The following is a 26,063-nucleotide window of genomic DNA, read 5'->3' as shown; positions in this document are numbered from 1 at the left end:
GCACCGCGTTCACCTCACGAGCGAACTGTTTGAAGATGCGTTGAGAGGCTGGGGCCTGAGCACCGCCCAAGATGCAAGCGATCGCATGCGGCTCCTGGAAGCCCCCAGCTCCCTCGTCCTGGTGATGGTCGTCATTCCTTCTCGGTGGTCGCCGTATCATTAAAAAAAAAATGCCCTGGGGTGGTCCTCACGAGGCGGGTCCCTCTAGGCGCCCTCGCGAGGTTGGTCCTGCTAGCGGTCCTCACGAGGCCGGTCACGCCACTCCTGGCGCGGGCCACGGCCGTCCCAGCGTCCGCCTCCGCATCCTCCTCCGCGGCCGTAGCCTCGGTCGTTGAGCTCGAGGCGTCGACCAAAGCGTCCTTCCCGTATGGCTCTGAGCTTTGGAAAGTCGCTGGTGTTGTGGGTGTTCAGGTTGTGGAAGGCGCAGAACGGACGGCCGTTCTTGGATGACTCAGGCTGATCTCTGCCTCGCTTGGTGTCGGGCTCCGCTGCGAGCACCACTACCTCTTTGTGCTTCACGTCCTTGGCCTTGGCCTTCTTCTCCTCCACTCCTGCAGCTGACAGCTCAAGGAGAGAGAGGCGCCCCTCCTCAGCTCTTGCGCACTTGGTCGCCAGGTTGAACAGCTCCTGAGATGTGCAAAGCTCCGCGTGGATAGCCAGCTCTTCCTTCATATTGATGTCACGGACGCCGTCTGAGAACGCTGAGATGATGGCTTCATCCATGACCTTGGGGATCTTGAGGCGGGTGTTGTTGAAGCGCTGGATGTACTTCTGGAGGGTCTCTCCTGGCTGTTGCTTGATGCGGCGTAGATCGCCCGCGGCCGGTGGGCAGTCGCGAGTGCCCTGGAAGTTGGCGACGAAGCTGTTGCGCATCTCGTCCCAGGAGGAGATCGAGCCGTGCTGCAGGTTCAGGAGCCAGGAGCGGGCCCCATCCTTGAGAGCCATGGAAAACCAGTTCGCCATGACTTTTTTGTCGCCATTGGACGCTTCGATGCTCAGCTCATAGAGCTGCAGGAACTCCGCGGGGTCTGCGGTGCCGTCGTATCAAGGAGGTTGCGCCACTGCAGGCGGCATGCGGTCTTGGCGAGGTGGCACGGGGAGCGCCGGTGCAGCTTCTCGTGGCCGCGGGATTTCTTGGCAACTTATTTCTTCACGCGCGGACGCCGGGTGCGGTGGATCACGCCGCGGAGGTGCGCGCCTTGGTGCCAAGGCACCGTCTTGGGGTCGAGGCGGTGGAGGCACGCCATGAGCCCCGTCATCCGCGGCTGGTTGAGGGGGAGGCAGAGAGTGGGACGGCGTCGGAGAGCCCCCTGCGGCACGGATGAGCTCGGCGACGCGGTCGAGCCACTCCTCATAGAGGTCGTCGACGGGGCGGTAACGCAGGAGCTCGTTCGCCGCGATGAGCGTGGCCCGTGCCTCCATGGGAGCGCGGTGCGCGTGGGATGAAGAACCAGCAGGGGTGAGTGATGGAGTAGCAGTGCGGCCGTCCTTCCACACTGAAGGATGCTACGAGGACGCCTGCTGCTCGTTCCCCACCAGGCCGGTGGCAGCGTTTGCAGCGGGGGACGGAGAATGACGAGGTGACCCGCCGATGGGGGTCGTCTGAGCGACGCGGGCGGCGAGGGCAGCCCGATGCTCAGCTCGAGCACGGAGAGCGTCCGACATGGAGACGACGGAGCGACGGACTGACGAAAAGGAAGCTAAGGCGCACCCCTACCTGGCGCGCCAAATGTCGGATGTGGGGCTCCGGCAAACCCTTAAGGTTCGAACACTGGGGTGCACGTGAAGTCTTTCCCTCCTACCGATCTACGCTCTAGCTCGCTAGATCTCGCGGACGAACTCAATGAACTCACAACACAGAAGGACATGCGGTTTATACTGGTTCGGGCCACCGTTGTGGTGTAATACCCTACTCCAGTGTGGTGGTGGTGGATTGCCGCTTGGGCTGATGATGAATCATACAAGGGGAAGAACAGCCTCCTGAGGTTGAGGTGTTCTTGTGTGTATGAACTTGTGGTGTCTAGATTCCCTCAAGCTAAGTGAGATCAGACCCCCCCACTATGGTGGTGGCTAGTCCTATTTATAGAGGCCCTGGTCCTCTTCCCAAATATTGAGCAGGAAGGGAGCCAACAATGGCGGGCTAATTCGAAGGGGGACAGCTAGTACAAGCCATCTTGACAAAAGTAGTCTTCACCTGCACAAAGCTCTGGTGGTGACGCCGTCTTGGGCTCCATGATGACCTCTGTCTTGCAGTCCATGGTCTTGGTCTTGTTGCACCGAAATGGCAACCTTTGCCTGATGCCTCGGTGCTCTGCGGCTATGCTTGCCTCCTTTGCACCAAAGAGGAAACAAGGATGATGCACGCGTTGGCGCCCGCCTGGTGTCGATCGTCATGGCTCACGTCACGAGAGACTCGTGAGGTTCGGCTCGCCTTGGTATCTCCGCCCCTAGCGAGCCTGCCTGACTAGGCTGCTCGAGAGGAGGTCTTGCGCCGTCCGCCTCGCGAGCCTTGGACCCTCGTGAGGGTCTTGGATGCTTTGTTGATGAAGATGGGCCGTACGGCCTGTTGGCTCAGCCACGCCATGGGCCGCAGGCAAGCAAGTCTGGGGACCCCCGTTCCCAGAACACCGACAAAGCCCTCGGGAGCACCTCCGCCTACGGAGCCGCTGCCATCTCAGGAGGAACTCCCCCAACCTCCACCCTCGGGAGCCCTCGCCTGTGGCCCGACCTCGGGAGCGCGCCTCCTCTTAGCACTCGAGCCTCAGGAGGGGAGCTGGATCGAAGAGTTCAAGGCATACTTGACGCAAGGAACGCTGCCAGAGAAGGAGGAAGACGCAGAATGTGTGGCCCGGCAGGCTACAGCATACTGCATTCAGGACGGTGAGCTATACAGGAAGCGGCCAAATGATGTTTCTCTACGATGCATTTCCAGGGAACAGGGGAAGGAGTGGCTGCTGACATACCCGGCGGAGACTGCGGGCACCACTCGTCGTCGCACACCCTGGTCAGCAAGGCTTTCCGTAGTGGGTTCTACTGGCACACGGCACTCAACGACGCGGCCGAGCTGGTGAAATCCTATGAGGCTTGCCAGTTCCACGCCAAGCAGATCCACCAGCCTGGTCAGGACCTCCAGACTATCCTGCTCTCATGGTCGTTCGTGGTCTGGTGGCTGGATATCCTGGGTCCATTCCCTCGAGCGCCAGGAGGTACCGCTATCTCTACGTCACCATTGACAAATTCACCAAGTGGGCGGAAGTGGAAGCTGTCCGCGCCATCCCGGCCGGGTCAGCAGTCAAGTTCATCAAGGGCCTCGTAAGCCGACTTGGTGTCCCTAACCGCATCATCACCGACAACGGCTCGTAGTTCACTAGCCATCTCTTCAAAACGTATTGTGCTAACCTTTGAAAGCAGATCCTCTACGCCTGCGTAGCGCACCCCAGGAGCAACGGCCAGGCCGAACGCGCCAACATGGAGGTCCTGAGGGGTCTCAAGACAAGAACCTTCAAGAAGAAGCTTGAGGCATGCGGTAGGGGCTGGCACGACGAGCTCTAGTGTGGTCCATCCGCACCACCGCCACCAGGACGATAGGCGAGACCCCGTTCTTCCTCGTCTACGGAGCAGAAGCGGTTCTCCCACACGAGGTCAGGCATCACTCCGCGTGGGTCCTGGCGTTTGATGAAACGCGGAAGGACGCCATGCGGGGGATGGATCTCGTGCTGGGGAAGGAACGTCGCCGAGAAGCCTCGCTCCGAGCTGCGAGGTACCAGCAGGCGCTGCGGCGGTACCACGGCCGCAGCGTCCGCTCCAGGACGCTCGAGGTGGGTGATCTTGTCCTGATGCGGGTGCTCTCCAGGGAAGGGCTGCACAAGCTCTCGCCCATGTGGGAGGGCCCGTTTTGGGTCGCCCATGTCTCCAGGCCTGGCGCCGCCCGCCTGGAGACGCAGGACGGGATCCCCGTCCAGAACGCCTGGAACATCCAACACCTCTAGAGGTTCTACCCATGAAGCAAGGCCCGGTGCCTGTGAAGCAAGGCCCAGTGCCTGTGAAGAATCTCTGCTCGTGACACTCTCACGTAATAATGAGTGGGGTTGTACACGCCCCAGATTCTCAGGAGTGCCACCCTCGGGCCTCGAGGGCTCCCTCCCACGCCTAGTGGCAGTACTTAGCTCCGCGCAGGTGAGAAGACAAGAAGACTAGACTAGGTGTCGGACGCGGCTTTTCATTTGCTTTCCGCAGTTGGTCGCCCTTTCTTTTAAGTGAGAATTTGATTTCTACTGTTCCTTATTGGCCTGGTTTCTTTGTCCTTGTTGCCTCGCTTTCTTCCCTCGGTTCCTCGTTTTTGACCCGTTCTCTCCCTCGCATGCCTCGCGAGGGGGCTGGGCAGGAGCCCTCGTGAGCGCTTTTGCTTTCTTGTCTTTCGCAAGGCACCCTCGCTCGAGCTCGCAAGCTAGCGCGCCCTTCTCAGTCCATGCCCCCGGGTACCGTGACGCGAAGCACAGGGTTATGGCCGGCAGTGCATACGATCAGGGTCCGGAAGAATAAGGATTTCCTAGCAAATTTTTGCAGTTCTCAGGCGCCTCCCGAGCATAGAAGACCTCGTCAGGCATTGGGGAATGCGCGTCTCGCGGGGCGAAATCTACTCCAGGCGCATCAAGCCAAGTCATTCTACGCGCATACATAAAACATGACGCTGCAGCACAACACAGGAATGATAAACATACCACAGCCACTTAGAAACCATAATTGCTGCATGCCCTAGAAGGGCCCCATACTTGTCTCTCTCTAATGCAGGAAGGGAAGGAAGACCGAAACAAAAGCGGAACACGCTCCCACAACGGGCCGCAAGGACAGGCTCGTGGCGCTCTCCCGAGCTCAGCCGAACCCCTCCTCGCACTTCATCGGAGCGCGGCGGCGAGTCGACCCGCTGCCGCCTTCGAAGCGGGCGTGACGGCGTGGTGGCTGGTCGTAGCCGCCGTTGCTGGAGCTACTGTCGGACGAAGAGCTGCCATAGCTGGACGTGTCATGGCCGGCACCGAGGACAAAGCCGCGTTCCTCCTCGTCACGGCCATTGCCAAGGCCGAGCACCTCGTCGCCATCGTTGTCCTCGGGGCAGCACCCGATGCGGCGACCATCTTCCCCAAATACCCTCACGAAGAGGGTCGCGTGGCTGTCATACTTGAAGTGGAGGGTGCACCGCCTGCCCAATCCGCGCACGTGGGTGAACGTCTGCCAGCCGCGAGCCAGGACCGCGTTGCCCGCGGCGGAGACCTCGACCGCGGCCCAGGAAGCCTTGCTGCAGCAGCCGTCCGCCTACGGCCACAGACCACCTGCACCAGTGGCTGGCAGCTCACTGACAAAGAAGCGCGGGAGCTGAAGCCAAGTACCGGCCGGTTTCCCCGACCACACGATGAACTCCGGCATCACCTCCGCCGAATGGAAGCGCAGTCAGGGAGGCCGCGCAACCACGACACGCCCCACCTCATCAGCAGGACTGCCACGACTTGGGCGGCCACCACCACGCGAGGAGGCGCCACCGCGGCCATGAGGGGCCGTGGCGAGGGTCGCAACATGTTTGCGGGGACAGCCGCACCCCCTCTTGGGCGGCGGAGAGCCGGGCCCCTCCTTGTGAGCCTTCCCCTTCTCCACCGCTAGGAAGAAGAAGAAGCAGGAGAAGCAAGGAAGAGACGGGTGACGGGGGCTCCCCCCCCCCACTTCCCATTTATAGCCAAGGGGAGGCCAACCGCTGGCCTCCACGATCTAAGGTAATAATGACCTTTTTCTGCATGCAGCAAGGACCCGTCAAGTCAGGCAGTTGTCGAGGCTGCATGGGGAAGCGGAGACACCCACGTCCAATCAGTCACCACGGCCAACCGTGGTCGTAGGTTGATGGGGCCCGCGGTGCTCCGTTCTTGCCCTTTGGCTTCGCCTCGAAGCCAAGCCCGAGCGCGCCTTGGGCCCGGGGGCTACTGTTGGCGTTCTGGGAATTGGGGTCCCCAGACTTGCATGCCTGCGGCCCGCGGCGTGGCTCCACCAGCAGCCCCGTACGACCCATCTTCACCAGCAAACATTCAAGACCCTCGCGAGGGGCCAAGCCTCACGAGGGGGACGACGCAAGACCTCCTCAGGGCAGCCTCACCAGGTAGGCTCGTGAGGGGCAGAGAGACCAAGGCGAGGGGCACCTCGCAAGGTTCCTATGACGCAAGCCATGACGACTAGAACCAGGCGGGCACCAGCACGTGCAGTGTCCTTGTTTCCTCTTTGGTGCTAAAGGGGCAAGCGCAGGCGAGGAGTCCCGAGGCATCAGGCAAAGGTTTCCATATCGGTGCAACAAGACCAGGACCAGCAGGACGGCAAGACAGAGGTCACAGTGGAGCCCAAGGCGGCGTCACCACCAGAGCCTTTGGTAGGCGAAGACCACTTTTGTCAGGATAGCTTGTACTAGTTGTCTCCCTTCGAATTTGGCCATTGTGGGATCCCTTCCCGCTCAATATTTGGGAAGAGGGCCGGTGCCTCTATAAATAGGACTAACCACCACCAATGGAGGCAACTAATTGAGACCCAAACCAACCCGAACCACACAAGCACACCAACACAAGGACACCTCTCCTTGCGAGGCTGTTCTTCCCTTGTAACTGTTCATCCTCAGCCCAAGAGGCAATCCGCCACACCACACTGGAGTAGGGTATTACACCACAACAGTGGCCCGAACCAGTATAAATCTTGTGTCTCGTGTTCTTTGGGTTCGTCGAGCTAGGCTGTGAGATCGTAGAGTGCGTGAGCTAGAGAGGGGGAGAGATCTTCGTGCGCACCCCAGTGTTCGAACCTCAAGGGTTTTGCCGGAACCCGAAACCCAACACATTCACCTGAAGATTTTCAAGACAACCCTTGGGCACCCAGATCTTCTTCAAAGGTGGTCCATTCCTGCAGTTAGTACCAATATACCTGGCAAACACTTCACCATTCTGATTCTTAAATAGTTTATTGTTTGCATCAAAGGATTCATCAATGATAATCGGGTTAGCACAAGTGAAGCCAGATAAGGTAGATGGATCCACTGAAGGTCCCTTTGCAGCAACCCATGTGGTTCTGGGGTACTGCTCAGGCTTCTAGTAAGAACCATCAACATTCATTTTCCTCTCGAACACAACACCCTCTTTCCTAGGGTTTCGGTTCAGAATCTGTTTCTTGAGGACATCACATAGTGTCTGATGCCCTTTGAGACTTTTGTACATTCCTGTCTCAAGCAATGTCTTCAACTTGGCATTCTCATCAGCAATAGTAGTGGTATCCTCAGCAAATGGGTTAGTTACCACATCAGCAGTTGAAGATATTGCAACAGTAGTAGAAGTAGAACATCCAGCAACAGAAGTAGCGTTATCATGCTCAAGGCATTTTAGACATGGTGTTTCAAATCCTTCCTGAGTGGAACTGATCTGTTGAGCATGGAGTGACTCGTTCTCCTTTTGAAGATCTTCATGAACCGATCTCAAGTTCTCAAGCTCTTGCTTCCTTTGAAGATAATCATAGGAGAGCTTTTCATGAGTAGTTGAGAGCGCTTCATGACGACTTTCAAGTTCTTCGTACTTAACATGAAGATTTTTAATGTCTTCAAATAAGGACTGAGTTCGAGTCATTTCCGCGTCCAACAGGTCATCGCTTTTGTCTAACAGCTTTTGAATATGTTCCATAGCATTCTGTTGCTGTGTTGCAATTTTAGCAAGTGTTTTGTAGCTAGGTTTAGATTCACATTCAGAGTCATCTTCACTTGACGTTTGATAGTGAGCATCGCGTGAGTTTACCTTGGCACCACGGGCCATGAAGAAGTAGGTGGGTGCAGAGTCATCCTCATCATTAGCATCATGTTGGTGACGAGGTCATTGTCTTTAGTGTCGAAGATATACTTGGCGACGTATGCTGAAGCTAGAGCCAGGCTTGCCACGCCTGAATTAGATTCCTCTTCAGACTCCATCTCCACCTCCTCAGATGCAGACTCCTCCTCTGAATCCATCTCCTTGCCAACAAACGCACGAGCCTTGATGGATGAGCTCTTCTTGTGTGATGAAGACTTCGACGAAGACTTGGAAGAAGACTTTGAGGATTTCTTCTTCTTCTTGTCATCAGAATCATATTCCTTGCTCTTCTTCTTGTTGTTGTTCTCATTGTCCCATTGAGGACATTCAGAGATGTAGTGACCAGGTTTTTTGCACTTGTGGCACGTTCTCTTCTTGTAGTCACGGGAGGAAGCTTCATCATTTCTTGAGCTGGATCTTGAAGACTGTCTGGAGCCTTTCTTCTTGGTGAACCTCTAGAACTTCTTCACTAGCATGGCAAGTTCCTTTCCAATGTCTTCAGGATCCTCAGAACTGCAGTCAGATTCTTCTTCAGACGAGGAAACAACCTTTGCCTTCAAAGCACGGGTTCGGCCATAGTTGGGACCATAGATATCTCTTTTCTTAGATAACTGGAACTCATGTGTGTTGAGCCTCTCAAGTATGTCAGACGGATCGAGAGTCTTGAAGTCAGGGCGTTCTTGAATCATCCAGGCCAGGGTGTCAAATGAGTTGTCGAGTGATCTCAAGAGTGTCTTGACGATTTCATGCTTGGTGATCTCAGTGGCGCCGAGTGCATGAAAAGCTCATTTGTGATATCAGTGAGGCGATCAAACATCAACTGAACATTCTCATTGTCATTTCTCTTGAATCGGTTGAAGAGGTTGCGAAGAACACTGATCCTTGAGTCTCTCTAGGTTAAGACACCTTCGTTGACCTTGGAGTGCCAGTCCCAGACTAGCTTCGCAGTTTTCAGAACACTCACACGACCATATTGTCCTTTGGTCAGATGACCACAGATGATGTTCTTGGCAGTAGAATCCAGTTGAATGAACTTCTTGACATCAGCAGGGGTGACACCTTCACCAACCTTGGGAACGTCGTTCTTGACAACATACCAGAGATCGACATCAATGGCTTCAAGATGCATGCGCATCTTATTCTTCCAGTAGGGGTAGTCAGTGCCATCAAAGACAAGGCACGCAGCGGAGACTTTGATTATCCCTGCAGTCGACATAGCTAAAACTCCAGGTGGCTAAACCGAATCACACAAAACAAGTGAGCACCTTGCTCTGATACCAATTGAAAGTGCTAGTTATCGATTAGAGGGGGGTGAATAGGCGGTTTTTATGAAAGTCTTCAAAACACGGGGGCTTTGAAGACAAAGCGTACAAATGAACCTATTGATATGCAGCGAAAGGTAGACTACACTAGACAAGCCATAGTCAAGTAAGCAATGAAGTGAAAGCACGAAGACTATCAGCAGCTAGGTAGTATGGATCAGGATGGAAGATAGTATGAAACCAAACAACAACAGTCTTCACACAGTGAAGTCAATCAGATCATGCAAGCAGGCAATGACTTCACAAAGACAAACTATAAGTAAAGAGAGGTAAAGGATAGAACCAGTTGCTTGGTGAGGACAAGGATTTATTGGACCAGTTCCAGTTGCTCTGACAACTGTACGTCTGATTAGGGAGGCTGAGATTCAACTCAGAAGACTGCGTCTTCACCTTATTCCCCTTGAGCAAAGGACACACAGTCCTGATACGTCTCCAACGTATCTACAATTTTTGATTGCTCCATGCTATATTATCTACTGTTTTGGACATTATTGGGCTTTATTATCCACTTTTATATTATTTTTGGGACTAACCTATTAACCGGAGGCCCAGCCCAGAATTGCTATTTTTTGCCTGTTTTAGGGTTTCGAAGAAAAGGAATATCAAACGGAGTCCAAACGGAATGAAACCTTCGGGAACGTGATTTTCTCATCGAATACAACTCAGGAGACTTGGACCCTATGCCAAGGCACGTAACAGGAGGCCACAAGGTAGGGGGGCGCGCCCTACCCTACCAGGCGCGCCCCCACCCTCGTGGGCCCCCTATTGCTCCACCGACGTACTTCTTCCTCCTATATATACCCACGTACCCCCAAACGATCAGAGACGGAGCCAAAACCCTAATTCCACCACCGCAACTTTCTGTATCCATGACATCCCATCTTGGGGCCTGTTCCAGAGCTCCGCCGGAGGGGGCATCGATCACGGAGGCCTCCTACATCAACACCATAGCCTCTCCGATGAAGTGTGAGTAGTTTACCTCAGACCTACGGGTCCATAGTTAGTAGCTATATGGCTTCTTCTCTCTTTTTGGATCTCAATACAATGTTCTCCCCCTCTCTTGTGGAGATCTATTCGATGTAATCTTCTTTTTGCGGTGTGTTTGTTGAGACCGATGAATTGTGGGTTTATGATCAAGTCTATCTATGAATAATATTTGAATCTTCTCTGAATTCTTTTATGTATGATTGGTTATCTTTGCAAGTCTCTTTGAATTATCAGTCTGGTTTGGCCTACTAGATTGATCTTTCTTACAATGGGAGAAGTGCTTAGCTTTGGGTTCAATCTTGTGGTGTCCTTTCCCGGTGACAGTAAGGGCAGCGAGGCACATATTGTATTGTTGCCATCGAGGATAACAAGATGGGGTTTTCTTCATATTGCGTGAGTCCATCCCTCTACATCATGTCATCTTGCTTAAGGCGTTACTCTGTTTTTACTTAATATTCTAGATGCATGCTGGATAGCGGTCGATGAGTGGAGTAATAGTAGTAGATGCAGGCAGGAGTCAGTCTACTTGTCTCGGACATGATGCCTATATACATGATCATACCTAGATATTCTCATAACTATGCTCAACTCTGTTAATTGCTCAACAGTAATTTGTTCACCCACCGTAGAATACTTATGCTCTCGAGAGAAGCCACTAGTGAAACCTATGGCCCCCGGGTCTATCTTTATCATATTGATCTCCTACTACTTAGTTAATTGCTTTCCTATTTGCTTTGCCTTTATTTTACTTTGCATCTTTATCATCAAAATACCAAAAATATTATCTTATCATATCTATCAGATCTCACTCTCGTAAGTGGCCCTATAGGGATTGACAACCCCTATTTGTGTTGGTTGCGAGGATTTATTTGTTTTGTGCAGCTGCGAGGGACTCGCGCGTAGCCTCCTACTGGATTGATACCTTGGTTCTCAAAAACTGAGGGAAATACTTACGCTACTTTGCTGCATCATCCCTTCCTCTTCGGGGAAAACCAACGCAGTGCTAAAAGAGGTAGCAAGAAGGATTTCTGGCGCCGTTGCCGGGGAGGTCTACGCAAAAGTCAACATATCAAGTACCCATCACATACCCTTATCTCGCGCATTACATTATTTTCCATTTGCCTCTCATTTTCCTCTCCCCCCACTTCACCCTTGTCGTTTTATTCGCCCTCTCTCTATCCTCCCTCTCTATTTGCCTCCTTTTGCCCACTTGCTTTTTGTTTGCTTGTGTGTTAGTTTGCTTGCTTGTCACGATGGGTCAAGATAATACTAAATTTTGTGACCTCACCAATACCAACAACAATGATTTTATTAGCACTCTAATTGCTCCTCTTACCGATGCTGAATCTTGTGAAATTAATGCTGCTTTGCTGAATCTTGTCATGAAAGATCTGTTCTCCAGCCTTCCTAGTGAAGATGCCGCTACCCATCTAAATAGCTTCGTTGATTTGTGTGACATGCAAAATAAGAAAGATGTGGATAATGATATTGTTAAATTGAAGCTATTTCCTTTTTCGCTTAGAGATCATGCTAAACCTTGGTTTTCGTCTTTGCCTAAAAATAGTATTGATTCATGGAATAAGTGCAAGGATGCTTTTATCTCTAAGTATTTTCCTCCCGCTAAGATCATCTCTCTTAGAAACGATATTATGAATTTTAAGCAACTTGATCATGAACATGTTGCCCAAGCTTGGGAGAGAATGAAATTAATGATACGTAATTGCCCTACTCGTGGTTTAAATTTGTGGATGATTATACAAAAATTTTATGCCGGATTGAATTTTGCTTCTAGAAATCTTTTAGATTCGGCCGCGGGAGGCACTTTTATGGAAATCACTTTAGGAGAAGCTACTAAACTCCTAGATAATATTATGGTTAATTATTCTCAATGGCATACTGAAAGATCTACTAATAAGAAGGTGCATGCGATAGAAGAAATTAATGTTTTCAGTGGAAAGATGGATGAGCTTATGAAATTATTTGCTAATAAGAGTGTTTCTTCTGATCCTAATGATATGCCCTTGTCTACTTTGATTTAGAATAATAATGAATCTATGGATGTGAATTTTGTTGGTAGGAACAATTTTGGTAACAACGCGTATAGAGGAAATTTTAATCCTAGGCCTTATCCTAGTAATCCCTCTAATAATTATGGTAATTCCTACAACAATTCTTATGTAAATTATAATAAGATGCCCTCTGATTTTGATTCTAATATTAAAAAATTTATTACTTCGCAAAAGAATTTTAATGCTATGATTGAAGAAAAATTGCTTAAGTTTGATGATTTGGCTAGGAACGTTGATAGAATTGCTCTTGATGTTGATTCTTTGAAACTTAGATCTATTCCCCCTAAGCATGATATCAATGAGTCTCTCAAAGCCATGAGAATTTCCATTGATGAGTGCAAAGAAAGAACCGCTAGGATGCGTGCTAAGAAATATGCCTTTATAAAAGCGTGTTCTTATAGTTCCTATGAAAATAATGATGAAGATCTAAAAGTTATTGATGTGTCCCCTATTAAATCTTTTTTTTGCAATATTAATCTTGATAATGATGGGACTGAATATGATCCACCTTTACCTAGAAGGCATTCTAAGAATTCTGAATCTTTTGATCTAGATGCTAAATTTGATAAAAGTGGGATTGAAGAAATTAAAACCCTAGATGTTGCTAAACCCACTATTATGGATTTCAAGGAATTTAACTATGAAAATTTCTCTTTGATTGATTGTATTTCCTTGTTGCAATCCGTGCTAAATTCTCCTCATGCTTATAGTCAAAATAAAGAGTTTACTAAACATATCGTTGATGCCTTGATGCAATCTTATGAAGAAAAACTTGAATTGGAAGTTTCTATCCCTAGAAAACTTTATGATGAGTGGGAACCAACTATTAAAATTAAAATTAAAGATCATGAATGCTATGCTTTATGTGATTTGGGTGCTAGTGTTTCCACGATTCCAAAGACTTTGTGTGATTTGTTAGGTTTCCGTGATTTTGATGATTGCTCTCTAAACTTGCACCTTGCGGATTCCACTATTAAGAAACCTATGGGAAGAATTAATGATGTTCTTATTGTTGCAAATAGGAATTATGTGCCCGTAGATTTTATTGTTCTTGACATAGATTGCAATCCTTCATGTCCTATTATTCTTGGTAGACCTTTCCTTAGAACGATTGGTGCAATTATTGATATGAAGGAAGGAAATATTAGATTCCAATTTCCATTAAGGAAAGGCATGGAACACTTTCCTAGAAAGAAAAATAAATTACCTTATGAATCTATTGTGAGAGCCACTTATGGATTACCTACCAAAGATGGCAATACCTAGATCTATTCTTGCTTGTTATGCCTAGCTAGGGGCGTTAAACGATAGCGCTTGTTGGGAGGCAAACCAATTTTATTTTTATACCTTGCTTTTGCTCCTGTTTAGTAATAAATAATTTATATAGCCTCTGTTTTGGTTGTGTTTAATTAGTGTTTGTGCCAAGTAGAACCGTTGGGAAGACTTGGGGAAAGTCTTGTTGAACTTGCTGTAAAAAAACAGAAACTTTAGCGCTCACGAGAACTACTTCCATTTTTATTTGGAGAGTGATATTTAGTTAATTATTTTTGCAGATGATTAATAGACAAATTCCTCACATCCATCAATTTATTTTAGAATTTTTGGGGTTGCAGATCTTGCGCTAGCTACAGATTACTACAGACTGTTCTGTTTTTGACAGATTCTGTTTTTCGTGTGTTGTTTGCTTATTTTGATGAATCTATGGCTAGTAAAATAGTTTATAAACCATGGAGAAGTTGTAATACAGTAGTTATAACACCCATATAAATAAATAATGAGTTCATTACAGTACCTTGAAGTGGTCTTTTATTTTCTTTCGCTAACGGAGCTCACGAGATTTTCTACTTTAAGTTTTGTGTTGTGAAGTTTTCAAGTTTTGGGTAAAGATTTGATGGATTATGGAACAAGGAGTGGCTAGAGCCTAAGCTTGGGGATGCCCATGGCACCCCCAAGATAATATAAGGACACCTAAAAGCCAAAGCTTGGGGATGCCCCGGAAGGCATCCCCTCTTTCGTCTACTTCTATCGGTAACTTTACTTGGAGCTATATTTTTATTCGCCACATGATATGTGTTTTGCTTGGAGCGTCTTGTATTATTTGAGTCTTTGCTAGTTAGTTTAACACAATCATCCTTTTTGTACACACCTTTTGAGAGAGCCATACATGATTTGTAATTTGTTAGAATACTCTATGTGCTTCGCTTATATCTTTTGAGTTATGTAGTTTTGCTCTAGTGCTTCACTTATATCTTTTAGAGCATGGTGGTGGATTTGTTTTATATAAACTATTGATCTCTCATGCTTCACTTAGATTATTTTGAGAGTCTTAATAGCATGGTAATTTGCTTAAAATCTTAATATGCTTGGTATGCAAGATTAATAATAAAATTCTCTTATGAGTGTGTTGAATACTATGAGAAGTTTGATACTTGATAATTGTTTTGAGATATGGAGATGGTGATATTAAAGTCATGCTAGTTGAGTAGTTGTGAATTTGAGAAATACTTGTGTTGAAGCTTGTGATTCCCGCAGCATGCACATATGGTGAACCGTTATGTGATGAAGTCGGAGCATGATGTTGGGGAACATAGCAATAATTCAAAAATTTCCTACGTGTCACCAAGATCAATCTAGGAGATGCTAGCAACGAGAGAGAGGGAGTGCATCTTCATACCCTTGAAGATCGCTAAGCGGAAGCGTTAAAAGAACATGGTTGATGGAGTCGTACTCGCGGCGATTCAAATCGCGGAAGATCCGATCTAGCGTCGAACGGACGGTGCCTCCACGTTCAACACACGTACAGCCAGGGGACGTCTCCTCCTTCTTGATCTAGCAAGAGGAGAGGAGAAGTTGAGGGAGAACTCCGGTAGCACGACGGCGTGGTGGTGGAGTTTGTGCTATTCCTGCAGGGCTTCGCCAAGCTCTACGAAGGAGAAGGAAGAGTTGGAGGAGGGAGGGGCTGCGCCAGGGAAGGGGTGCAGCTGCCCTCTCTCTCCCTCACTATATATAGGGGTAAGGGGGTGGAGGAGGTGCCATAGGATTCCCTAGGGGAGGGGCGGCGGCCATAGGGGAAACCCTAGATGGGTTTGGGCGCCCCCACCCCTAGGAAACTTGCCCCCCAAGCCGGGAGGGGTGGCTGCCCTAGGGGAGGCGCCCCCACCTCTCCAAGTTATGTGATATGGGGTGGGAGGGGCGCTCGGCCCCTTAGTGGGCTGATGTGCCCCTCCCCTTGGCCCATAAGGCCCCCCAACGCTTGCCGGGGCCTCCGAAACCCCTTTCGGACACGCTGGTCGTCACCTGGTACCCCCGGAACAATTCTGGACTCCAATACCCTTCGTCCAATATATCGATCTTCACCTCCGGACCATTCCGGAACTCCTCGTCATGTCCGGGATCTCATCCGGGACTCCGAACAACCTTCGGTAACCACATAATATTTCCCATAACAACTCTAGCGTCACTGAACCTTAAGTGTGTAGACCCTACGGGTTCGGGAACCATGCAGACATGACCGAGAAATCTCTCCGGCCAATAACCAATAGCGGGATCTGGATACCCATATTGGCTCCCACATGTTCCACGATGATCTCATCGGATGAACCACGATGTTGGGGATTCAATCAATCCCGTATACAATTCCCTTTGTCTATCGGTATGTTACTTGCCCGAGATTCGATCGTCGGTATCCCTATACCTTGTTCAATCTTGTTACCGGCAAGTCTCTTTACTCGTTCCGTAACGCATGATCCCGTGGCTAACTCATTAGTCACATTGAGCTCATTATGATGATGCATTACCGAGTGGGCCCAGAGATACCTCTCGGTCACACAGAGTGACAAATCCCAGTCTCGATTCATGCCAACTCAACAGACACTTTCGGAGATACCCGTAGTGTGCCTTTATAGCCACCCAGTTACATTGTGACGTTTGGCACACCCAAAGCATTCCTACGGTATCCGGGAGTTGCACAATCTCATGGTCTAAGGAAATGATACTTGACATTAGAAAAGCTTTAGCAGACGAACTATACGATCTTGTGCTATGCTTAGGATTGGGTCTTGTCCATCACATCATTCTCCCAATGATGTGATCCCGTTATCAATGACATCCAATGTCCATGGTCAGGAAACCATAACAATCTATTGATCAATGAGCTAGTCAACTAGAGGTTTACTAGGGACATGTTGTGGTCTATGTATTCACACATGTATTACGGTTTCCAGTTAATACAATTATAGCATGAACAATAGACAATTATCATGAACAAGGAAATACAATAATAACCATTTTATTATCGCCTCTAGGGCATATTTCCAACAGTCTCCCACTTGCACTAGAGTCAATAATCTAGTTCACATCACTATGTGATTGTAATGAATCCAACACCCATGGGGTTTGTTCATATCTCGCTTGTGAGAGAGGTTTATTAGTCAATGGGTCTGAACCTTTCAGATCCATGTGTGCTTTACAAATCTCTATGTCATCTTGTAGATGCAGCTACCACGCGCTACTTGGAGCTATTCCAAATAACTGCTCTACTATATGAATCCGGTTTACTACTCAGAGTCATTCGGATTAGTGTCAAAGTTTGCATCGACGTAACCCTTTACGACGAACTCTTTTACCACCTCCATAATCGAGAAAATCCCTTAGTCCACTAGTTACTAAGGATAAGTTCGACCGCTGTCATGTGATCCATTCCTGGATCACTCTTGTACCCCTTGACTAACTCATGGCAAGGCACACTTCAGGTGCGGTACACGGCATATCATAATGTAGAGCCTACGTCTAAAGCATAGGGGACGACCTTCTTCCTTTCTCTCTCTTCTGCCGTGGTCAGGTCTTGAGTCTTACTCAATACTCACACCTTCTAACACAGCCAAGAACTTCTCCTTTGCTGATCTATTTTGAACTCCTTCAAAATCTTGTCACGGTATGTATTCATTTGAAAGTACTATTAAGCGTTTTTGATCTATCCTTATAGATCTTGATGCTCAATGTTCAAGTAGCTTAATCCAGGTTTTCCATTGAAAAACACTTTTCAAATAACCCTGTATGCTTTCCAGAAATTCTACATTATTTGTGATCAACAATATGTTAACAACATATACTCATCAAAAATTCTATAGTGCTCCCACTCACTTCTTTGGAAATACAAGTTTCTCATAAACTTTGTATAAACCCAAAATCTTTGATCATCTCATCAAAGAGTACATTCCAACTCCGAGATGCTTACTCCAGTCCTTAGATGGATTCTTGGAGCTTTGCATACTTGTTAGCATCTTTCAGGATTGACAAAACCTTCTGGTTGTATCACATACAGCCTTTCCTCAAGAAAAACGTCGAGGAAACAATGTTTTGACATCCTATCTGTAAGATTTCATAAATAATGCAGTAACTGCTAACATAAGTCCAACAGACTCTTAGCATCGCTACGAGTGAGAAAGTCTCATCGTAGTCAACTCCTTGAACTTGTCGGAAAACATCTTAACGACAAGTCGAGCTTTCTTAATGGTGACACTTACCATCATTGTCCGTCTTCCTTTTAAAATCCATCTGCACCCAACAGCCTTACAACCATCAAGTAGTTCTTCCAAAGTCTATACTTTGTGTTTTAATACATGGATCCTCTCTCAGATTTTATGGCCTCGAGCCATTCGTCGGAATCCGGGCCCACCATCGCTTCTCCATAGCTCGTAGGCTCATTGTTGTCTAGCAACATGACTTCCAAGATAGGATTACATACCACTCTAAAGTAGTACGCATCCTTGTCGACCTACGAGGTTTGGTAGTGACTTGATCCGAAGTTTCATGATCACTATCATAAGCTTCCACTTCAATTGGTGTAGGTGCCACAGGAACAACTTCATGTGCCCTGTTACACACTAGTTGAAGTGATGGTTCAATAACCTCATCAAGTCTCCATCATCCTCCCACTCAATTCTTTCGAGAGAAACTTTTCCTCGAGAAAGGACCGTTTCTAGAAATAATCACTTTTGCTCCCGGATCTGAAATAGGAGGTATACCCTACTGTTTTGGGTATTCTATGAAGATGCATTTATCCGCTTTGGGTTCGAGCTTATCAGCCTGAATTTTTTTCACATAAGCGTCGCAGCCCCAAACTTTTAAGAAACGACAGCTTAGGTTTTTCTAAACCATAGTTCATACGGTGTCGTCTCAACGGAATTGCGTGGTGCCCTATTTAAAGTGAATGTGGTTGTCTCTAATGTCTAACCCATAAACGGTAGTGGTAATTCGATAAGAGATATCATGGTATGCACCACATCCAATAGGGTGCAGTTATGATGTTCAGACATACCATCACACTATGGTGTTCCAGGCGGTATTAGTTGTGAAATAATTTCCATAATGTCTTAATTGTGTGCCAAACTCATAACTCAGATATTCATCTCTATGATCATATCATAGCCATTTTATCATCTTGTCACGACAATCTTCAACTTCACTCTGAAATTAATTAAACCTTTCAATAATTCAGACTTGTGTTTCATCAAGTAAATATATTCAGCATCTACTCAAATCATATGTGAAGTAAGAACATAACGATATCCACTGCGTGCCTCAGCACTCATTGGACTGCACACATCAAAATGTATTACTTCCAACAAGTTGCTTTCTTGTTCCATCTTACTGAAAACAAGGCCTTTCAGTCATCTTGCCCATGTGGTATGATTTGCATGTCTCAAGTGATTCAAAATCAAGTGAGTCCAAACGATCCATCTGTATGGAGTTTCTTCATGCATATCTACCAATAGACATGGTTCGCATGTCTCAATCTTTTCAAAAACGAGTGAGTCCAAAGATCCATCAACATGGACTTCTTCATGTGTTTTATACCAACATGACTCAAATGGCAGTGCCACAAGTATGTGGTACTATCATTACTATCTTATATCTTTTGGCATGAACATGTGTATCACTACGATCGAGATTCAATAAACCATTCATTTTAGGTGCAAGACCATTGAAGGTATTATTCAAATAAACAGAGTAACCATTATTCTCCTTAAATGAATAACCGTATTGCGATAAACATAATCCAATCATGTCTATGCTCAATGCAAACACCAAATAACAATTATTTAGGTTTAACACCAATCTCGATGGTAGAGGGAGCGTGCGATGTTTGATCACATCAACCTTGGAAACACTTCCAACATATCGCCATCTCACCTTTAGCTAGTCTCCGTAGCCTTTTATTTTGAGTTACTAACACTTAGCAACCAAACCGGCATTTATTACCCTGGTGCTACTAGGAGTACTAGTAAAGTACACAATAATATAACGTATATTCAAAATACTTCTGTCGACCTTGCCAGCCTTCTCATCTACCAAGTATCTAGGGTAGTTCTGCTTCAGTGACTGTTCCCCTCATTACAGAAGCACTTAGTCTCGGGTTTGGGTTCAACCTTGGGTTTCTTCACTAGAGCAGCAACTGATTTGCCGTTTCATGAAGTATCCCTTCTTTCCCTTGCCCTTCTTGAAACTAGTGGTTTAACCATCAACAATTGATGCTCCTACTTGATTTCTACTTTCACGGTGTCAAACATCGCGAGTTGCTCAAGGATCATCATGTCTATCCCTGATATGTTATATTTCATCACGAAGCTCCAATAGTTTGGTGGCAGTGACTATGGAGAACCATCACTATCTCATCTGGAAGATTAACTCCCACTCCATTCAAGCGATTGTAGTACTCAGACAATCTGAGCACATGCTCAACGATTGAGCTTTTCTCCCTTAGTTTGCAGGCTTAAGAAACTTGTCAGAGGTCGCATACCTCTTGACGTGGGCACTACTCTGAAATCCCAATTTCAGTCTTTGGAACATCTCATATGTTCTGCGATGTTTCAAAAATGTCTTTGGTGCCACAATTCTAAACCGTTAGCATTACGCACTGAACTATCACGTAGTCATCAAAACATGTATGTCAGATGTTTCCCAACATCTACAGACGACGCTCGAGGTTCAACACACTGAGCGGTGCATTAAGGACATAGCCCTTCTGTGCAGCAATGAGGACAATCCTCAGTTCATGGACCCAGTCCGCATAATTGCTACTGTCAACTCTCAACTAAATTTTCTCTAGGAACATATCTAAAACAGTAGAACCAAAGCATGAGCTACAACATAATTTGCAAAGACCTTTTGACTATGTTCATGATAATTAAGTTCAAATTATTTAATGAACTCCCACTCAGATAGACATCCCTCTAGTCATCTAAGTGATACATGATCCGAGTCAACTAGGCCGTGTCCGATCATCACGTGAGACGGACTAGTCATCATCGGTGAACATCTTCATGTTGATCGTATCCACTATACGACTCATGTTCAACCTTTCGGTCTTCCGTGTTCCGAGGCCATGTCTGTACATGCTAGGCTCGTCAAGTTAACCTAAGTGTATTGCGTGTGTAAATCTGGCTTACACCCGTTGTATGCGAACGTTAGAACCTATCACACCCGATCATCATGTGGTGCTTCGGAACAACGGACCTTAGCAACGGTGCATAGTTAGGGGGAACACAATTCTTGATATTTTAATGAGGGATCATCTTATTTATGCTACCATCGTTCTAAGCAAATAAGATGTAAAAACATGACAAACATCACATGCAAATCATAAAGTGACATGATATGGCCAATATCATCTTGCGCCTTTGATCTCCATCTTCGAGGCGCGGCATGAACACCATTGTCACCGGCATGACACCATGATCTCCATCAGCATGATCTCCATCATCATGTCTTCATGAAATTGCCTCGCCAACTATTACTTCTACTACTATGGCTAACGGTTAGCAATAAAGTAAAGTAATTACATGGCGTTTTCATTGACATGCAGGTCATAAAGAAATTAAGACAACTCCTATGGCTCCTGCCGGTTGTCATACTCATCGACATGCAAGTCGTGATTCCTATTAAAAGAACATGATCAATCTCATACATCACATATATCATTCATCACATCCTTTTGGCCATATCACATCACATGGCAAACCCTGCAAAAACAAGTTAGACGTCCTCTAATTGTTGTTGCATGTTTTACGTGGCTACTATGGGTTTCTAGCAAGAACGTTTCTTACCTACACAAAACCACAAGGTGATATGCCAATTGCTATTTACCCTTCATAAGGATCCTTTTCATCGAATCTGATCCGACTAAAGTGGGAGAGACAGACACCCGCCAGCCACCTTATGCATCAAGTGCATGTCAGTCGGTGGAACCAGTCTCACGTAAGCGTACGTGTAAGGTCGGTCCGGGCCGCTTCATCCCACAATGTCGCCGGATCAAGATAATACTAGTAACGGTAAGCAAATTGAATAAATCATCGCCCACAACTGCTTTGTGTTCTACTCGTGCATAGAATCTACGCATAGACCTAGCTCTGATACCACTGTTGGGGAATGTAGCAATAATTCAAAAATTTCCTACGTGTCACCAAGATCAATCAAGGAGATGCTAGCAATGAGAGAGAGGGAGTGCATCTTCATACCCTTGAAGATCGCTAAGCGGAAGAGTTACAAGAACGTGGTTGATGGAGTCGTACTCGCGGCAATTCAAATCGCGGAAGATCCGATCTAGCGCCGAACGGACGGCGCCTCCACGTTCAACACACGTACAGCCCGGGGACGTCTCCTCCTTCTTGATCCAGCAAGAGGAGAGGAGAAGTTGAGGGAGAATTCCGGCAGCACGACGGCGTGGTGGTGGAGTTTGTGGTATTCCTGCAGGGCTTCGCCAACCTCTACGAAGGAGAAGGAAGAGTTGGAGGAGGGAGGGGCTGCGCCAGGGAAGGGGTGCGGCTGCCCTCTCTCTCCCTCACTATATATAGGGGTAAGGGGGTGGAGGAGGCGCCCTAGGGTTCCCTAGGGGAGAGGCGGCGGCCATAGGGGAAACCCTAGATGGGTTTGGGCGCCCCCACCCCTAGGAAACTTGCCCCCCAAGCCGGGAGGGGTGGCTGCCCTAGGGGAGGCGCCCCCACCTCTCCAAGTTACGTGATATGGGGTGGGAGGGGCTCTCAGCCCCTTAGTGGGCTGATGTGCCCCCTCCCCTTGGCCCATAAGGCCCCCAACGCTTGCTCGGGCCTCCGAAACCCCTTTCGGACACGCTGGTCGTCACCTGGTACCCCCGGAACAATTTCGGACTCCAATACCCTTCGTCCAATATATTGATCTTCACCTCCGGACCGTTTCGGAACTCCTCGTCACGTCCGGGATCTCATCCGGGACTCCGAACAAGCTTCGGTAACCACATACTATTTCCCATAACAACTCTAGCGTCACCGAACCTTAAGTGTGTAGACCCTACGGGTTCGGGAACCATGCAGACATGACCGAGACATCTCTCTGGCCAATAACCAATAGCGGGATCTGGATACCCATATTGGCTCCCACATGTTCCACGATGATCTCATCGGATGAACCATGATGTCCGGGATTCAATCAATCCCGTATACAATTCCCTTTGTCTATCGGTATGTTACTTGCCCGAGATTCGATCGTTGGTATCCCTATACCTTGTTCAATCTCGTTACCGGCAAGTCTCTTTACTCGTTCCGTAACGCATGATCCCGTGGCTAACTCATTAGTCACATTGAGCTCATTATGATGATGCATTACCGAGTGGGCCCAGAGATACCTCTCGGTCACACGGAGTGACAAATCCCAGTCTCGATTCATGCCAACTCAACAGACACTTTCGGAGATACCCGTAGTGTGCCTTTATAGCCACCCAGTTACGTTGTGACATTTGGCACACCCAAAGCATTCCTACGGTATCCAGGAGTTGCACAATCTCATGGTCTAAGGAAATGATACTTGACATTAGAAAAGCTTTAGCAGACGAACTATACGATCTTGTGCTATGCTTAGGATTGGGTCTTGTCCATGACATCATTCTCCCAATGATGTGATCCCATTATCAATGACATCCAATGTCCATGGTCAGGAAACCATAACCATCTATTGATCAACGAGCTAGTCAACTAGAGGTTTACTAGGGACATGTTGTGGTCTATGTATTCACACATGTATTATGGTTTCCAGTTAATACAATTATAGCATGAACAATAGACAATTATCATGAACAAGGAAATGCAATAATAACCATTTTATTATTGCCTCTAGGGCATATTTCCAACACATGATTTATTTATTGATTGTCTTCCTTATGAGTGGCGGTCGGGGATGAGCGATGGTCTTTTCCTACCAATCTATCCCCCTAGGAGCATGCGCGTAATACTTTGCTTTGATAACTTGTAGATTTTTGCAATAGGTATATGAGTTCTTTATGACTAATGTTGAGTCCATGGATTATACGCACTCTCACCCTTACACCTTTGCTAGCCTCTCTAATACTGCGCACCTTTCGCCGGTATCATACACCCACCATATACCTTCCTCAAAACAGCCACCATACCTACCTATTATGGCATTTCCATAGCCATTCCGAGATATATTGCCATGCAACTTTCCACCGTTCCGTTTATTATGACACACTCCATCATTGTCATATTGCATATCCCGGTACACCGCCGGAGGCATTCATATAGAGTCATATTTTGTTCTAAGTATCGAGTTGTGATTGTTGAGTTGTAAGAAAAATAAAAGTGTGATGATCATCATTATTAGAGCATTGTCCCAAGTGAGGAAAGGATGGTGGAGACTATGATTCCCCCACAAGTCGGGATGAGACTCCGGACGAAAAATAAATAAAAGAGGCCAAAGAAGCCCAAATAAAAAAGAGAAAAAAAAAGAGGCCATAAAAAAGGAGAAAAGGCCCAAATAAAGAAATGAGATAAAAAGAGATAAGGGACAATGTTACTATCCTTTTACCACACTTGTGCTTCAAAGTAGCACCATGATCTTCATAGTAGAGAGTCTCTCATGTTATCACTTTCATATACTAGTGGGAATTTTTCATTATAGAACTTGGCTTGTATATTCCAATGATGGGCTTCCTCAAAATGCCCTAGGTCTTCATGAGCAAGCAAGTTGGATGCACACCCACTTAGTTTCTTTTTGAGCTTTCATATACTTATAGCTCTAGTGCATCCGTTGCATGGCAATCCCTACTCACTCACATTGATATCTATTGATGGGCATCTCCATAGCCCGTTGATACGCCTAGTTGATGTGAGACTATCTTCTCCCTTTTTGTCTTCTCCACAACCACCACTTTATTCCACCTATAGTGCTATATCCATGGCTCACGCTCATGTATTGCGTAAAGATTGAAAAAGTTTTGAGAATGTCAAAAGTATGAAACAATTGCTTGGCTTGTCATCGGGGTTGTGCATGATTTAAATATTTTGTGTGGTGAAGATAGAGCATAGCCATACTATATGATTTTGTAGGGATAACTTTCTTTAGCCATGTTATTTTGAGAAGACATAATTGCTTTGTTAGTATGCTTGAAGTATTATCATTTTTATGTCCATATGAACTTTTGTCTTGAATCTTTCGGATCTGAATATTCATACCACAATTAAGAAGAACTACATTAAAATTATGCCAAGTAGCACTCCGCATCAAAAATTCTGTTATTATTATTTACCTACTCGAGGACGAGCAGAAATTAAGCTTGGGGATGCTTGATACATCTCCAACGTATCTATAATTTTTGATTGCTCCATGCTATATTATCTACTGTTTTGGACATTATTGGGCTTTATTATCCACTTTTATATTATTTTTGGGACTAACCTATTAACCGGAGGCCTAGCCCAGAATTGTTGTTTTTGGCCTGTTTTAGGGTTTCGAAGAAAAGGAATATCAAACAGAGTCCAAACGGAATGAAACCTTCGGGAACATGATTTTCTCATCCAATACAACTCAGGAGACTTGGACCCTATGCCAAGGCACGTAACAGGAAGCCACGAGGTAGGGGGCGCGCCCTACCCTACCAGGCGTGCCCCCACCCTCGTGGGCCCCCTGTTGCTCCACCGACGTACTTCTTCCTCCTATATATACCCACGTACCCCCAAACAATCAGAGACGGAGCCAAAACCCTAATTCCACCGCCGCAACTTTCTCTATCCACAAGATCCCATCTTGGGGCTTGTTCCGGAGCTCCGTCGGAGGGGGCATCGATCACGGAGGGCTTCTACATCAACACCATAGCCTCTCCGATGAAGTGTGAGTAGTTTACCTCAGACCTATGGGTCCATAGTTAGTAGCTAGATGGCTTCTTCTCTCTTTTTGGATCTCAATACAATGTTCTCCCCCTCTCATGTGGAGATCTATTTGATGTAATCTTCTTTTTGCGGTGTGTTTGCTGAGACCGATGAATTGTGGGTTTATGATCAAGTCTATCTATGAATAATATTTGAATCTTCTCTAAATTCTTGTATGTATGATTGGTTATCTTTGCAAGTCTCTTCGAAGTATCAGTTTGGTTTGGCCTACTAGATTGATCTTTCTTGCAATGGGAGAAGTGCTTAGCTTTGGGTTCAATCTTGCGGTTTCCTTTCCCGGTGACAGTAAGGGCAGCAAGGCACGTATTGTATTGTTGCCATCAAGGATAATAAGATGGGGTTTTCTTCACATTGCATGAGTCTATCCCTCTACATCATGTCATCTTGCTTAAGGCGTTACTCTGTTTTTACTTAATACTCTAGATGCATGCTGGATAGCGGTCGATGAGTGGAGTAATAGTAGTAGATGTAGGCAGGAGTCGGTCTACTTGTCTCGGACGTGATGCCTATATACATGATCATACCTAGATATTCTCATAACTATGCTTAATTCTGTCAATTGCTCAAAAGTAATTTGTTCACCCACCGTAGAATACTTATGCTCTCGAGAGAAGCCAC

The sequence above is a fragment of the Triticum urartu genome, chromosome 4, assembly GCF_003073215.2.
Source record: "Triticum urartu cultivar G1812 chromosome 4, Tu2.1, whole genome shotgun sequence".
In the NCBI taxonomy this organism is placed as follows: Eukaryota; Viridiplantae; Streptophyta; class Magnoliopsida; order Poales; family Poaceae; genus Triticum; species Triticum urartu.
This window is presented reverse-complemented; position numbering follows the sequence as displayed.